General features: G+C 38.5%; 1 pseudogene; it reads left to right on the top strand.

The window, feature by feature from the left end:
- Nucleotides 1-17,661, top strand: part of LOC139710523 (uncharacterized) — a 41,708-nt pseudogene that overhangs the window by 11,415 nt on the left and 12,632 nt on the right.

Genomic DNA, 17,661 nt, shown 5'->3' with positions numbered 1-17,661 from the left:
AGATATCACCCTGTATAAAGCTTTGCTGCTTTTTTTGCTCTAATAAGAAAATAAATTGCCTTCTGATTCCAGTTTAATAAGACGTTTCTTCAGCAGAGCGTGTTATACATTGCACTCTTTCCAGTTGTTATTATAAGTGTATGGTCACAAATAGGCTCCTTCTCTGTGAGATAAAGCATGTTGATGCATTTATGCCATTCATATTCTTGTGTTTGCCCATCTACCTTTATGTAGCTCTCAAACCAACCAGTGTGCGCAAGCGGTTGGACTCCTTCGCTCCGAGCAGCATCGGGGATGTGGCGGACGAGATTCACTTCAAGAACTTGAAGATCGGCCATTTCTCTGGTCTCCTGGATCGCATCAAGTCCATCCGATTTCCAGAGTACTTTGACCCCCTAGGTAAATCACATCTCAAGTCTTTGCTGTTGGGGCGACAAAACCTGGTGTCTCAAAAAATGTCAGATGTTCAGGAGAGAAAAAAAAAACATGGCAACCAAAGTAATGTAACAAATGGTATCACCTTTCCTTGGACATGCTGTGGTGGCTTCATTTTTGGGATAAGACAGCTAGGAATTGTACAGGACATCACAGATTATCTAAAAATTAATCCAGAAAAGTGATTTTCACTACTTTCAAAGTTGTCACCAAAATTTGAGATACAAAGTCATGTCAGCCCAGCGACAAGTCACACAGGCATGTACTTGATGGTCTTTACATTTAGACAGCATTGTTTGTCATAGTGCACAAGTTTGCTCTGTGATTAGATTAAAGTTTTCTTTTCTTTTTTTCTGCAAAGATGTCCTATGCAGTTTTCAGCTGCACCTCTTGGTGGGCCCCTCAGTATGTTTTGTTTTCTCTTACATTTTTTGTATCAGTCTTTTTTCCTCTTACAATGCTGTGTTTGATAGATACCCTTGCAATCCTTTAAAAAAAAACTTTATGTTCTTGTACTAAACAAGTTTACCAGTATTTCTCTACACTCATCATTCAAATGACATTCAACATAGTGTGCTTATTTTCTTTGTGAATAAAAACCCTCAAATATCTAATACAAAATATCACATTATTCTAATACTGTTATCTAAAATGTCAAATCAATCAGCGTTTCCTGCTCAGTTTCCTGCTCGAATTCATTTATTTGTGTACAAAATCACATAATTGATATAGCAATGACCTTATGAAGTTGTACAAAATCACATGATTAATATAGCAATATTCTTATGAAGTTGTTTTCACTATTGGCTTATAATGGAGAAAGAGAGAGAGAGAGAGAGAGTTACAAACTTGTCATTATTCATAAAAGTGTCACGGCTAACAGGAACTATTTATTCAAGGTCAAACAGTTATTGGCAGCAACACAATACACAATGACGACTCTCAGGTTTGATTGACAGCGGCCTTCTGTCATCCTGACAGTGTCATTGCGATGTTATTGGGATGAGTAAGCCCAGAAAATCCTAGTTACCCATCTCAGATGAGTATGGCATTATAATGCATGACTGCAAATGCTCAAGGATTGTCAAGAAGTGTCAATCAACTCTTAACAAGTTACATTCATTCCTCCTTTGGCCAAAATGTACTTTGCTTCGCTAGAGTTATATCATTCTGAAGGGAAAAATAAAATCAAAGTTCAAGAAAATAGATATCAGTTTTTGTGCAGTATTCATGGAATAAAGAATCCTATTTTTTATATTGTGCACCTGCAATGAAAAAGAAAAAAAAATAATGGGTAATGTTGAAACTAAGGTGTAAATATGAATATCACTATGATAGTTTGTGTGATCCAAAAAGGTATAAATTCAGTTGGTCCAACTGCATGTTGTCTGAGTGGAATTATGGGGTCATAGAAACGAAGCGTGTACCGAAGTAATATTGCTCAGTGCAGAGTTAGTATAGTAGGTATCCCCTGTCAAAGCAATTGGTAAAAGGAAGTTACAAACAATGGACATAATTTATGCAGGAATTTGCAGCTGGATTGGGATATGTACCCACCCCACCCCCCCCCCCCCACACACACACACACAAACACACATACATACAACCATGCCAGTATTGTCATCTGTGTAGCAGGATGGGTCAAGGGCAGAGTGTATTGTTTTCTTTGCACTGGTCAAGAATGAAAGCTTTACAAAGCAGAACAAAAATAGTAGGGCCATTGAACCAAACCAATGTTTGTTTACCACTGAATACTGATATGCCTGTTTTTCAATTCTGGATGAGAAAAAAGGAAGATAATGAAAAAGAGCTGGATAGATAGAGTGGGGGAGAAAGGTGAGAGATAAAGAGTGAAAGAGAGAGAGAGAGAGAGAGTGTGTGTGTGTGTGTGTGTGTGTGTGTGTGTGTCCCTGTTTCCTAGAGGTAGTGTACCAGCACTTGTAAGCACGTACACACTGTTTGTCGAGTCGGGCATTAATGAGTGTCATTGATACACAGGTTTACAGGGTAATTGATCATTACCTCCATCACATACCCTTGAAGCAAGTTTAATCTCATGCACGGAGGTGAAGTCTCACTTCCCTTAGGTTATACTGCACCCAATATTTGTACTGCAGTAGTTTGTAACAGATGTGTTTAACGCATCCTTAATAAGGAACTAAGTGCATGTCGATTTGTGTTGATTCATGATACGCTCAATATCACTTATGTGACAAAATGCATGTCTAAATACATTCCATAATTATATTTGACAATTTTTGACCATTTTTCTTCGGATTACTTGGCACCCCCCCCCCCCCCCCCCCAAAAAAAAAAAAAAGAATCCAAAGCAAGATTCTCCTCATCTGGCAATCATTGCTAAAGTACAAACATGTTTAACAAAAGTCATTGCAGAGAACACGCATGCACACACATCCCCTATAAACAAGTTTATATTCATATGTTCATATATTGATGCATCTATATTTATGTATTTATTTTTCATGTATTATATATTCATATGTTCATGTGTATGTTTCTATTTCTATATATTTCTATATCTATATATTTATATTATATTTACATATTTATATGTCTGTATATGAGTGCATGTGTGGGCATGTAATTAAATATTTCAGCATGTATTGTAGGTTTGGCATGCTCCCATGGGATAGAAGTTATTGCTTGGAAAAGCGCCCAAATTTTGTATTGTTGCACCAAAAGCCTACTTTGTGTTCTCATATGGTGGTCATACAGCTGCGTACATGCTGCATTCAATGGGGATGAACTTGAAGAATGTGATATCTTGTGGTTTTCAGCGTGCTGGCTGTTTGCCCTGTCAGCATAAATATTGCTTGCACTGGGAGTGAAGTCCTGCTAAAGAGCTGTAAATAAAGAATGCCTCTACAGCTAGAAAGCAATTATAATTAGTTGTTTAGCATGTGACCTCCAAGGTCAGCCCTGTATGTACTTCCTACGCTTGCTGGGAGGGATCATTACAAATACAAAAGGTTGCGTGTACTTCCCGTGAAAAAAACAACAATAACAAAAACAACAACAACAACAAAAGAACCCAAAAGCTACTAATTGGTATGAAAATCAGAATGCTTGCATTTTGCCGATGCTTGCGATTTGGATATCACTTTCAAAAAGGAAATATAGTTTGGTTCAGAAGGCCAGTTGATGATGAGCTTTGATTTTCATATTCATATATCTATTTATTGTTATTCTTAGTGGATAGCATTGTGATATTGCAGGTGATCAACAAATTTCCCTACATCAACATAAATAAGCACCGACCATGTCAGTGTTTTAGTAGTAGCCATGATGAAAAATCATACGCATACATACTCAGACTGGATTCGAACCAGCAACCTCTTGATGTAACCAGACAGGTGTCAATTATCCACTAAACCATAGAGCTTGTGTCTCACAGCCAGTGCTAGTTCTAATACCTTTAAGAACTTGATGCAAGAATGTCATTTATTTGAATAAATACACAGCATCTGCTACAAGCCTCTCCATGAATTTAAGTGTGGTATATGTCTTCATACTGGTTTCCCAAAATTGTGCAGGAGGCGTTTGGATTGCTTGGCTCTGTGTTGTAACACTGGCATTTCTCTACAACGCCATCGTCATCTTCTTGCGCGGCTCGTTCGTTAACGCGTACCAGCACCCGGATAATCTGGCCTGGTGGCTGGTCTTTGACTACCTGTGTGATTTCATCTACCTGATGGACATGATGCTCTTCAGGGCTCGCCTCATGTTCTTTCAGTCCGGCCAAGGCATTGTGAGTTTCTGAAAAGACAGTAGTGGTCACAATGTGAGGCAAAGGATTTAAAGGGATGGTATTTAGTATTGGTGGGAATGAGGATTTGAGCCTTTTACTTTTTGCAAGATGCTAAGAAACCACTTATAAGATAACAATACAAAGCCTACCATTCTAAGAGCAATTCAAAATTTATAAAATGGAAATCGGTTTTGAAATGGCTTAGACATTCTAAAACAAAGTAAAACAAAGGGATCCTAATAAAAGATGGGTCCCACCTATTATTAGGATCCCTTTGTTTTGGATATCTCAGCCATTTCAAAACCAATTTTCATCAAATAAACGTGGAATTTGTCTGGGAATTAAAAAAATTTATATTTCATATTTCGTAAGAGGTTTCTAACTATCTCACCAAGATACATATATTGTTAGGTTAGGTCTCAACTAGAATTATCAATTGCTCTATGTTGAAGTTGAGATCAACAGAGGTAAATTATCACACATAATGTATAAGCAGAGCAGTGAGAGTTTCATTACAATGGGACTGAAAAAAAGAAACTTCACAAAATGTTCAGTTTTTGCATGTTATGCAATATCATAAAGACAGTAATATCAGAGATTAAACTTTGTTTGAGTCTTCAAAGGCCCTCCTGCTGGGACTTCTCTTGCAATTACTACAGCAAGTGCCCTTGTCAGAGCCGAGGGTGCTTCCCCCCCCCCCCCAGCTTTTTTGCACAATACATAGGAATTTTTTATTTGTTTTGCTTGTTAACTGATGAAACTAGGAAGTGGCAGCAGAAGTTGCACTGAAGGCCTTTTTTTTGGCTTGCTTGTTAGCTGATGAAATCCGGTAGTGGCACCAGATATATAAACTGCCCCCCCCCCCCCACTTTTGATATCGTGGTGCCTGCCGTGTTTGTCAGTAGCCTGGCTCACCCCCAGTCTTCGGCTGCTGTACGCAGTGAAATATTGCCAGTTGGAGACAAATTTGATTGGCTGCTAGTTTCATCAAAATAAGTGACTGTAATACAGGTCTTCAATTTTTGTAATTTGTCATCTCCGGAGGAATACATACTGGCTAACTGAAGCAGCTAGTTTGCAGCTATAGACCTTTGATTTAATAGTCCACTTTGATAGATTTGTTTGTAATTATTAAGAAGACAAATCAGGATCCTGATTTAAGCAGGTATTTTGGCATTGACATTGTTCCTATACCCTGGGCTCAGCACTAGATTTTTTTTTTCTCTGGTGGCTCATTTGGTCCACAAAAATCATTGAATTAATTGAAATGTTGGTGGCCAGAAAAAAAGAAATATAGTGGCATCAAATGAAAGGAAACTTAGCAATCTACTTTGAATCTTAGTTTCCTGATCGAGTCGCAAAAAGATTATACTTTTTGAAAGTTTGGTGACCTGAGGTAAATTCTTGATGGCCCTGTGCAACCAGGACACCACAAATTTTGAGCCCTGCTGTATGCCTCTTTTAAAATTAATGACGGCATGGTTTTACAGTTAGTGTCACCGTTAAGGCATTTGCTTGGTTTGTTAATTGTACTGAGTATTTTTTAAAACTATATTATAAATTATAATCAATTTCTTGTAGCATTGACATTCATACAGACATGTTGTAAATATTATTGTGAGTTTGTAATGACAGCTGACACCTCAGCAACAACTGGAATACTCACAGGAATACTCGCAGCTGATTGATGGTTTTTTGATTGCTGCCATATGGCAACTGAAATATGAGATTTTCAAATCACGATGTTGAAAAGCCTTTTGCAATAGAAGAAGCGGCAATTGGAAAAATTGTGATTTTGTCATCACTTTTGCTCTTCCCACAGACTGACAAAAGATGCATGCTGACCCACTACACTTCATCTCAACTTTTCAAGGTGAGCAGTTATTTGTACAGCACCCCCTCAGTGAATTCATAGGAACTGTGCTTTCCCCTTTTTTTTCTGTTCTCTTACTATTTTTGTTTTGATATACCGTAGTATTTAGGTCCTATGTATGTTTCATGTTGCTATGGTCATTGCCATTGTGATTTGATCTGTCTGGACTGCAACACATGGCAGTGCTGACGAATATGTTTTTTTATAACAAAATCATCATTACCATGGTGATGATGATATCATGATGATGATTATCATTATCATTATCATCATTACAATCATCTTTATCATTACTGAGTATGTTAGTAATACTACTACATCTATAGTGCTATTTCCTTCAATCTTGGCAACATTGATTCCTATCTTAATCATTCAAATTATTAATCAACTAATCAGTCAGTCATAGTTGATCAGTAAATCAATTGATCAATCTATGAGTCATGTAATCAAATCCATCATTAGATAAATCAATCAACAATTAATCAGTTGCTTAAGTGATCAATCAATTAATTCATTAATCAATCAACCAACCCATCAAATCAATGAATCAATCAACTAAGTAATCATGTAGATGATCATTTTGATCAATAAAACAAATCCAATCAATCAGTCAATCATTAAATAAATTTATTGCTTAATCAAATCTATCCAGAGATCAATCACTCAGGCAGTCATTCAGTCCATTATTTCATCAATCAATCAATCAATCAATCAATCAATCAATCAATCAATCAATCAATCTATGAATCAATCAATCAATCAAGCAATCAATCAATCAATCAATCAATCAATCAATCAATCAATCAATCAATCAATCAATCAATCAATCAATCAATCAATCAATCAATCTCCACATTCTTGTCACACCTGCAGCTTGATGTCTTGTCCCTGCTGCCGCTTGATTTCTTCTACCTGCTGATGAGAGACGTCCAGCCCCTCTTACGTCTGCCCCGTCTCCTCAAGTTCAACTCCTACCTGGAGTTCTCCCAGAAGTTTGAGAACAAGTCAAAGTCAGCTCATGGAATCAGGTCAGTTACCGTCACACCTTGATGGACATTAAAGGGATAGTATAGTTTTGGTTGAAATAGGGATTCAGTTTGATAATGAGAAACCACTTATGAAATATGAAAGAGCATATAATTCTAAGAGAAATTCAGAGATTATTTGATGAAAATTGGTTTTGAAATGGCTGAGATATCTCAAACAAAGCGATCCTAATAAAAGGTGGGACCCGCCTTTTGCGAGGATTGCTTTGTTTTACTTTGTTTTTTTATATCTCAGCCATTTCGAAACAGATTTTCATCATGAAAAACCTTGAATTCCTCTTAGAGTTGTGTGCTCTGTAATCACAGAGTGAATTCTAAATATTTCAATAAAAATTTAAAAGCTGAATCCTCACCACAACCAATACTATACCATCCCTTTAACTTATACTCATTCTACCAAAGTTCAAGCTTCATGCTACAGTATCCCACAATCAGATAGTGTCTGTGAACATATAGCTACAGTCTTGATCAAGGCCTATGGTTATACCTCTCTTTTTTGCTATTTCTGTTTGTCAAATTTTGCACTAAATCTCGCAATCATGCAAATAGCTCCCCAGTTGCTTCTTGGCATTGTGATGTGATGCTACACAGCTTGATACAATGCAGAGACTCCAACCCCAAGCACCTTCTGATCTGGAGATTCTCCCGCCCGAAACCCCTAGCAAACGGGAGACTCCAAGTTGATGTGTGCGAAGCGCGAAGTTCCTAGGATTCTAGATGTTCTCTGGTGCTATCTAAGGCTTATTTCTTCAACATACGATAGAAATAAGTAAGAAATCCTCTCCACGGGGAGACACAGAACCAGGGCGGGAGAAATCAAATCTCAAACGGGAGAACGGGAGATTGTGCAAAAATGGGTTTTCGGCGGGAGATCTCCCGTCGAAAACGGGAGAGTTGGAGTCTCTGACAATGTGCTGCAATACAACATAACACAATACAAATGATAATATCCTGCAAAATGATTGCCACCAAAATGCCATCATACAGTACTGAGTTTGCTGCTGTTGTCATGTTAACTTGGTGTTATTTTTTTATATACTTAAGCTGCTATTCCATTGGCATTATATCTTTGCTATGCAATGATATGTTTACCATATGTTTGAAATCTATAATTTCTGTGCAAATGTGTGGTGAATAATATGTGGTTCAACCCTAAACCTTAAACAGCCAAACTGCAAGACAGATAACATATGACATTGTTTTGACATCATGATGGCTCAATAACTTAATAAAAAATATCAATCTCTGCTGATTGATATGCATAAGACATTCCAATGCATGAAAGCACACTACACCATATGAAAGCTTTGATTACCTTTATCATGTTTTTCCTGCCAGAAATATATGAGAATATATCTCCTTACTAATAACTGTTTACTGCACTTTTCTTATTCAACTGTCCATGTGGAATATGAACACTGTACTATAAATCTGGTCCCAAAGCATGTGCAGCATTTATTTTCAACCCTTGTATATCAAAGTTTCACATTGGCATGATATCTACCACAGCATGCAGGGTCATGTAGAGCATATTTATATTATATGTTGAGCATATACAATTGTATTATGTTGAGCATATATTATGTGGAGCATATATAGCATATATTGTGTTGAGCATATTTTGCGTATCATGTTATGTTGCATGATATTTCAGGTGGCATAGTAACATATATTATATGTTCCATGTATATATGTATATATTTCAAATGACAGTATTGTTGTACAATGGCTTTCATTGTCTGGCTGAGTGTATTTCTAAACCTCATTTTCTCTTCAAGGGTGTTTCGTATGGTCTGTTATCTGCTGTACATGATACACCTCAACACCTGCCTGTACTACTCCATGCTGGTATGGGAGGGTATCACATATGATGAGGAGCGCAATGAGGACTGGACCTACCTTCCTGCGGATGGTGATCCGTAAGTCACCTTATATTGCTAGTATTTATTTGCTTGCAGACCTCTGCTACAATCAGCCACTCACATGTGAACTTTGCCTCATACAGAGCTGCCACCATGTTTTTGCAATGTATAACATATTATGCATATATATTTTTTCATTAACATGAAGTAAGAAATTGTGTTTTTTTTTCTTCAACTTTATTTGGCACATTTAGCATGTTGACTCTCCAAACTGCGATTACAAGATTCCCCCCCCCCCCCCCTTTTTTTTTGGGGGGGGGGGGGGAGGGGGAGGGAGCGGTAGCCCTTAGTATATTATCACCTTGTGATTATCTGTGCTTTTCAATCTGCATAGATAAGCAGCCCTGCTGATATATAAAATAATTGTGTTGTAAACAGCCTGATCTCAATTGTAAAGAGTGCATTTGCATTTGGGGAGAACCAAATTTAGAAACAGAAGAGTGTTTGCATGAGAAGAGTGTTTTGCCCATTGGATGCTCTTTGCCTATTAGCTTGCTATAAACCCACTTTCAGAAAACAGGAAGGACAAGTAGGTCAGCTAGCTAGCTGCACCCGTTTGGGAGTGTTGGTTTGATTGTGTGACCCTTGTCTGGTATCAAACTGTTTTGCAATAATTCAAGCAGCTGATGTTCTGATCTATAGGCACAAGTTTAAGAACTAATGAGGCATGTTCTGTCCTTGTATTCTTGTGTTGTTGTTGTTGGTGGTGGTGGTGATGGTAATGTTGTCATTATTTGTTGTTGTTGTTGTTGTTGTTGTTGTCATGTTTATTGGGGACTGGTAAATCAATCATCCATGGATAATTGGTATTTACCTGCTGCCTCAAATGAGTTGTTAAATTTTGAATGAAATAGTGTTTCAATGAGGTGATTACCAGCATTTTGTCCAAGGTGCATGATGTTCTTGCTTGAAGTGATAGGAAGAAACAGTAAACATAAATGAAAGAAATCGGAATACCACCCAACCCTTAGACCCTAACCATAATCAGGCCGGAGGTGGGGAAACTGCCCCCCTCCCCTCGACATTTCGTGCAATAATTCTGCACCGCGAGAAGACCTCAACGCGAGGCTTCTTGACTTTTTTTCTTTGAAGTCTAGCACAACTTTTGAGACCAAATTTGCAACATACCATTATGAAGCCACGGCCATTTTTATAATTGTATGTCAGCCCAAAATGGGCATAATTTTGGGATTTTGTGTACATTTCCTTTGGAAAACAATGCTCTGTCATGAAACTCATAAAAACTTGAGTATTTGTACTATTTATCTATTTGATTGATTTATGGTAGAAAAGTGGTCAATGACAATTGCCATTTAAAAGAAAAAAGAAAAAAAAGAGTTTAAAAAACAAAGAAATACATAAGAAATTCCAAAAACAATAAAATACATAAGAATTTAAATAACTTTTGGAATTTTTCATGATGTACAATTGTTGAGGGCGGAATCAGCCCCCCCCCCCCCCCATAAAGACATTGAAATTATAAATTTCTGATGTCATGTATTCCTATATAAGTGCTCGCATAATACATGGATGATTGTCATTTGATCTATTTTGTGTTATGTTCTCCAAAGCTACATCCGATGCCTCTTCCGATCTGCCAAGACTCTGATTGTCATTGGAAATCTGCCAGCTCCACAGACCAATGCTCAGATCATCTTCATGAACATAGATTTCATGGCTGGGGTCTTTGTCTTTGCATCCATGATTGGACAGGTGAGACTGCTTCAATAAGTTCTTAGGGTGCATTCGAGCGCTCTGAAGTGAACTATTAAAAGCGAACTTAACTAAAGTGTACCTTACTGAACTGTGCCAGATTTGGAGTGTTTGAGTGCTCTGTTGAAAAAGCATACCTCATGAACTAAAGTGTACTGTACTGAACTGTGCCAGATGTGGAGCGTTCGAGTGCTCTGTTGTAAAAAAGCGTACCTCATGAGCTATTTTTAGAGGGAGCCAGGCATTTTGTAGCAAAGAGAATGAACTTTTTGTATTATGATGTATGTGCATGTTCCGTGCATTCTTCACATGGGAACTTTTGGTTCGCTTTTGGAACCCTTTTGGAGCACATCAGGAAGTGGTTCACTTAATTGGCTCGGTTCAGTATGGTATGGTACACTTTAGGAGCGTTCGAGTGCTCCTCTGGCATGAGTATGGTATGGTACGGTTTGCTTTAAGAGAGCACTCGAACGCACCCTTAGATAAGGAAGAGTGAAGGTCAAGCCTCCAAAAAGTCGTGTCAGTACTGGTATACAACCATGAGATTTGGAAGAATTTGGACATCCTGGTAGCCTTTTTAGCTTTCGTAATGTGAGCTTTTCAGTGGTAAATAACTCATGTAGTCTAAAGCTTACTAATATAAAGAAATATTGAATGGAAATTGATAGATAGTTCAGACTACTGTGGTCTAAGTCATAAACCTATGAATGGGACTACAGTAAAGTATGTACGACTATGGCATTGTTCGATCTCACATAGATGTAGACTTATTAGCTGTTACCTTATGGCACAATCCATTAAGTAGTGACAGGAAGTGAGGCAGGGGACTGTGGGATGTTGGGTCAGGGTTCACTGGCTGTAAAAAGCTCTGTACATGATGCCATCATCCAAGTTATATTTGCTACAGATTATCCCATAGATCAGTAATTGTAGCGTTTGTGCGAACCACAGAATATCCTGTAGGTCAGCAAATGTGGGTTAAACCCGTTGAGGACGAGGCCTGAGTTTACTTGGGCAGGGGTCTATGGGAAATGTGTGGAATTGTAGCAAAATCTGCCTGTCCTCAATGGGTTATGGTGACATTCTTTTGCTGATGTGCTAGCTGGTGTTATGATTCTAACAATATGGCTTGTTAGATCTATTAGTGAAAAGGTATTGCAAAAAAGACTCCACACTCAACCTGAAATGTATTGTAGAGATATGCAGTACATTGTTGTTTATGTTGTCGACATGTCAATCTACAGAATTAGTGTAGAATTTCTGTGGAGAACGCATTTGCATTGTTTTAGAGTTGAGTTTGGTCTTGAATGCAGCCTCAAGGAACTATAAGCAACTCTGTATGTCATAATCTTGCAATTTGCATTGTTTTAGAGTTGAGTTAGGTCTTGGACATGCCTGAAGCAACTATAAGCAACTCTTTACGTTACAATCTTGACAAAAAAAGAATCCAGCACTGTGTGTTCAAATAGTATGCATGAAGTATGGATATTTGCACATACATGTTCATCATGCATGTATATGAATAGTTTTTTATATAATGTATGTTTGAACATGCAATATGTATGAATGTGTGTATACAAATGTATGTATTTATTAGTGTTTGTATACAGGGTGTATATAGTGTATTTATGTTTTAGATGTGTATCAAATTAGGTTGTAAGTATTAAAGGCACATGGTCCCGGTGGTTTAGTCAAATGCATACGCGGGCGCACGGCGCAAGTTTCCTATAGAGACCTGCGCTATCGACTCCTCTTTAGCGCTTACGCTGTGACCCACTTCCCCCGAGTCCGAAGAAGTCCGATCCACTGTAGTCAGTGGTCCGATCACAGTTCGGCGCATGATTCGGCTGAGTGGGGATGACAGCTTTAGCAAACTTCTTTTGTGATGTCATAATAAGAAGCACATATGCAAGCACCCTGGCATTACGGCAGACTGCGTGATGTGCAGAGAAGACAATGAAGGCAACGTTACTTAGCAAAACCTACGCGCTTTGCTCTTGATGACAGCTCAACTTCGGCAATCTTCGTATCAGTGCTAACGGTGATCGGCAGTATCATCAACAGCGCCCTCTACGCTACTGGGACTATGCGCCTTTAAGTGTAATGAGTGTGAATGTGTACATTTGTAAACTGTGGTCTGTATGTGTGCATTCTATAGTGATGAACACATGTTGTTTCCATGGAGGTATTGCCAAGCCTATTTCTCCTAGACTTTCATAGAGAATTAATGGCATGTATACAGTCACTTCATTGCACTATTATGTCTGTTGCATTTCTTTTACAAGATGCGAGACATCTCGGCAAAGTCTGGGGCCACAAAGGATGCGTTCCGACGCAGGATGGATGACACCATGACACTCCTGAAGGTGTGGAACATTCCGGAGTCTGTTCAGAAGAGAGTTCGCATGTACTACATCTACTCATGGGACAACGGAGCCGTGTTAGGTGAGAACATGCTTTTATCATTACAGTTAATATGCCTTTATCAGTTAATATGCTTTTATTATAGCAGTTAACAAATATTTTTATTTAGCATACATATATTTTGGATAGATAAGTTATATGCATATTGTTTACAAAAAGATCCACTTCTACAAGCTGTGCTTTTTAGTGGATTGCTCTTTCGCATCACTGAATTTACTTCTTAATACATTTTTGCAAGGTATGCATTGTCTGTTTTAGACTATTATACATTCATTCGCATTCACAGTTATTACCATTCTTTATGGTGTGTTAACTGGCCTTAAATTTCATCAAATTTGGGTCAAGGCCACTTTTTAGAGTGGGCACAAGTGAATAATGAAATGCTGTGGCCATCAATGGTCTGATTTTGAAAGGGGCATCCCAGCCAGTGGGAGGGGCATAGCAGCAGATTGCTGATTGCCAGTGGGTATTTCGATTTCGAGCGCTGTGTGTATACTTCTTTACTTTTTGCTTGTATACCTTTTACCACGTATTGCCTTTTGTTCAGTGGAAAGAAAAAAAAATTAAATTGAGTTGATTGAATTGAAATTGAATTGAATGAAATAATTTCATGCCATGAGTCCTAGAAGCTACATTTTAGGGGTTTGGTGCTATATTTTTTCATATTGATATCTATTATGCATTGCTAGTGTTTCATACAATAGAGTGAAAGCATTGGGTGTGAAAGGTTTCATTCCTGTGCATTGGAAAGAGGAGAAAACAGGAAGGGAATGTGCAGAGCTAATAAATCATCCCTGAAAAAACCCCAAAGGGACAAAAACTAATCACTAGAACAACATTTGCATGTTGTACATCTGTGTGCTAAAAGTTTTGTTCCAAATGCTGCTGAATGCACACACACACACACACACAAATTCTTTTAAAATCAGTAGGGTGTAGACTCATACATTTTTCCCATTCACGGTTTCTTTATCTTGTAATCCTGTATCCTGTGATCAATTAGGAGCATGTGAAAGAAAATCCTGGTTTTGATCTTCTTACTATCAAAAGTGGAATTAGAACCTTTTGGAAAGGAATCCTTCATAAGTAAATAGATAGATAAATAGATAGAAAAATAGAAAGGTAGATAGATATTTAAATACCTAGCTAGATAGATAGATAGAAAGATAGATAGAAAGATAGATAAGTAGGTAGATAGATAGATAGATAAATGGATAGATAGGTAGATAGATAGATAGATAGATAAATAGATAGGTAGAGGGACAGTTGAAGTAAATAGATATAAATGTAGATATTGTTTTTCTCTCCCTGTGCGACACAGATGAGCGAGATTTGCTACAGGGCGTACCAATCAGAATGCAGACAGACATTGCCATCAACGTACACATGGACACACTCAGCAGGGTGTCTCTCTTCCAAGTGAGTGTCAGCATGCTTTCTCATTTCTCTTCATCCAGAAAAAAAAAATGTATTGAGGCATTTCCTTGGAATTGCTAGGCAGTTGGAGTCTGACAAGATTGATTTAAATATGTGGGTGGGATAGCACGGTTGTAGAAGGTATCATCTCGAATAATGTGTGATAGCATCTCAGTAAATTTGTCAAACAAAAGAGATGATGAGATGTGAATAGCACTGAGAAATTCTTGTAAGTCTTTGCTTATTTCCGAGACAAAGAAAAAAAATGCTGATTTTCAGGGATGACTGCCCCTTCTTGATGTTCGTGATTTGTTTTTGTTTAATAAGATATTTAAACTTTTATCACTTCTCTTTTTTGCAGGATTGTGACAAGATGCTCTTGCGCGATCTTGTTCTCAAACTGCGGCCGGGTGGTGTACCTCCCGGGCGAATATATTTGTCGCAAGGTGGGTAGATAGATGCACGTTCATGGCTTTACGTTTTCAAACTCTCTAGTGAATACTTACAGTTAATCCATCCAGTCTTGGAGTAATTATACTGCAAAGTTATTAGTATATCATCATTTATTGGCAACTCTGAATTGTATAGGTACCTTTAATTGGGAAAGATTAGATGGAACAGGGTAAATTCATTAAATCTGCACAAAATGTGAAAGAAAATAAGAAACAATTTGAGTGTAGGAAAGAAGCTGTCAATCTACTATGCTAAAATTTGTTGCCAATTTTAGAATAGATTCATAGATTGAGCTGTTAAGAGTCTTCCGAAAACTGTGAAACTGAAACAAAAGATCTCAACTGAAAGAGAATTGTTTACACTACCTTATTAGTTGTGTACAATAAATGATAAACAAATGTAATAAAATGATACGCTTACGCTCTTGAAATTTTATTACCTTATGCGTTTCAAGTAGAGGGATAACTGTACTTTCCTTTATGCCCGAAAACTGTGTGATGTGATACCTGAAAGCCATGAGTAGAAGGTGAAACCATGCCTGGGATATGTTCTTGACGTAATGGTTGGTAGAGCCTCACTTACCCTTTGCTTGCTTTGCTTGCAAAATCTATTCAACTGCTTCAATTTTTATTTTGTCTAGTGACGATGAACTGATCCAAAGCCTCCTATCATGAAAGAAAAATGAACATCTTCCAGTGTGCCTATTGTTTGGTGAGCAGTCAACCTGTGGAATTAGACTTCGTGCATTCAAAGATGGCGAGAGTTTGTGAAGAATATGGCATAATGTTCCCACCACTCACAAATACCATTGATCCCTCTTCCCTCCTCCTCCTCCTCTCTTCCTCCACCTTTTCCTCCTCCTCCACCCCCTCCTCCTCCCCTCCTCTTCTTCCTCTCCTCCACTTCCGCCTCCTTTTCCTCCTCCTCCTCCTCTTTTTCCTTCTCCTCCTCCTCTTCCTCCTCCTTCTCCTCCTCTCTCTCCTCCTCCTTTTCCTTCTCCACTCCTCTCATCCTTCTCCTCCCCTCCTCTTCCTCCTCCTTCTTTTCCTCATCTTCCTCCTCCCCCTCTTCCTTCCCCACCCTCCTCATCATCCTCTCCTCCCCTTCTTTCTTCTTTTCCTTTTCATCTCCCTCCTCCTCCCCATCCTCCTCCTCCTCCTCCTCCTCCCTCCTCTCTCCTCCTCCTCTTCCTCCTCCTCCTCCTCCTCCTCTTCCTCCTCTTCATTATCATCATTATCATCATCCTCCCTCCTCTTCTCTTCCTGTCCTCTTGTTCCAGGGAGCCGTTGGGAAAGAGATGTACATCGTGAAGGATGGGAGTGTGCAGGTCCTGGGGGAGAGAAGAACAGCAAGGTCTTGGCAACCTGCATCCCGGCAGTGTGTTTGGCGAGATCAGGTGGGGAAAGGTTATCAACAGCCAAAAACCTACTACTCCAAACCTAACTGTATGAAAGACTTGATTTACTATATTACTTGTGAATTAACTGTTACAACAGTACCACCGACAATTGTAAGATAATGTTAATGATCACGGCAATCCTCAAAATTCAATTATAGTGAATTATAATAAATCCTGATGGTGGTGGTGATAGTGATAACAATTATGGTGATAGTGATGATGATGATTATGATGATGATGATAATGGAAGCTAGTCACCCATGGCTAGTGTGGTTGTTGTCATTTTGAGGTAGATATATGGTGCCCTGAACTCACTATGTGATTACAGGATAATGCTTCCTGATACCCCATGGTCCTGTTTTTGTGTTTTTTTTATCTGCATGTTGGGTATCTGTGTGTGTGTGTGTGTGTGTGTGTGTGTGTGTGTCTTGTTGTGTGTGGTGTTCCAATCTATTTTTTTTTTATTTGCCACTTTTGTGCATTTATACAATGAATGCATTGTGTTAATGCTTCAGCAAGGCCAAGAAATTCATATAGTAGTAATGGAATGCATGTAAATGAAAATATGCAAGAATGAATGAAATTGTAGATCTGGGAAAGAATCCTTCGATTCTATACTATTGAAAAAAAAATTGATGGAAAATCATGATTAAGTGTACAGGTATAATACTTTGTGTGCTGAACTGGAATATAATGGGGAGGTATGTCATCCAAATAATAAAAATGAGTTGACAATCTGCAAAGTCATCTGAATTTTATGCTTATGATCTTTTTGCCTTTGACCACCTTCTGGCCTTGCCTTTAATTTCTGGTTTGAAAGTCCATGGTTGCAATGATTACCACTTGAGAATGGGACAGTTCAGGTTTCTGTCCTTTGATCAACCCACAGCTTACTCAGCGTTGGCGCTGGCAACCGGAGGACCGCTGACGTTGCTTCACCTGGATATGCTAACCTCTTTGTACTGGACAAGAAGGACTTGCAGGAAGTGGTGGTCAACTACCCTGATGCCCAGGAAAAGCCTAAAGAAGAAGGCTAGGTATGATGATGATTTGGAGAAGGTTTCACGCCTCGGATCCCTGTCCCTCGGATAGGACATAAAAAAGGAGGTCCCTTGTGTGAGAGAGTCACAACTTATGCACGTAAAAGATCCCACTTCATTCATTCATCACAAAGAGTAGGGTATTTAACCCTGTGAAGTAATCCTGCCTCA

The sequence above is a fragment of the Diadema antillarum genome, unplaced genomic scaffold (genome assembly GCF_040938485.1).
Source record: "Diadema antillarum isolate AM-2024a unplaced genomic scaffold, OU_Dant_1.0 seq00001539_RagTag, whole genome shotgun sequence".
NCBI lineage: Eukaryota > Metazoa > Echinodermata > Echinoidea > Diadematoida > Diadematidae > Diadema > Diadema antillarum.
Note: the sequence above shows the minus strand (reverse complement) of the source record. Positions and strands in the feature narration are given on the sequence as shown.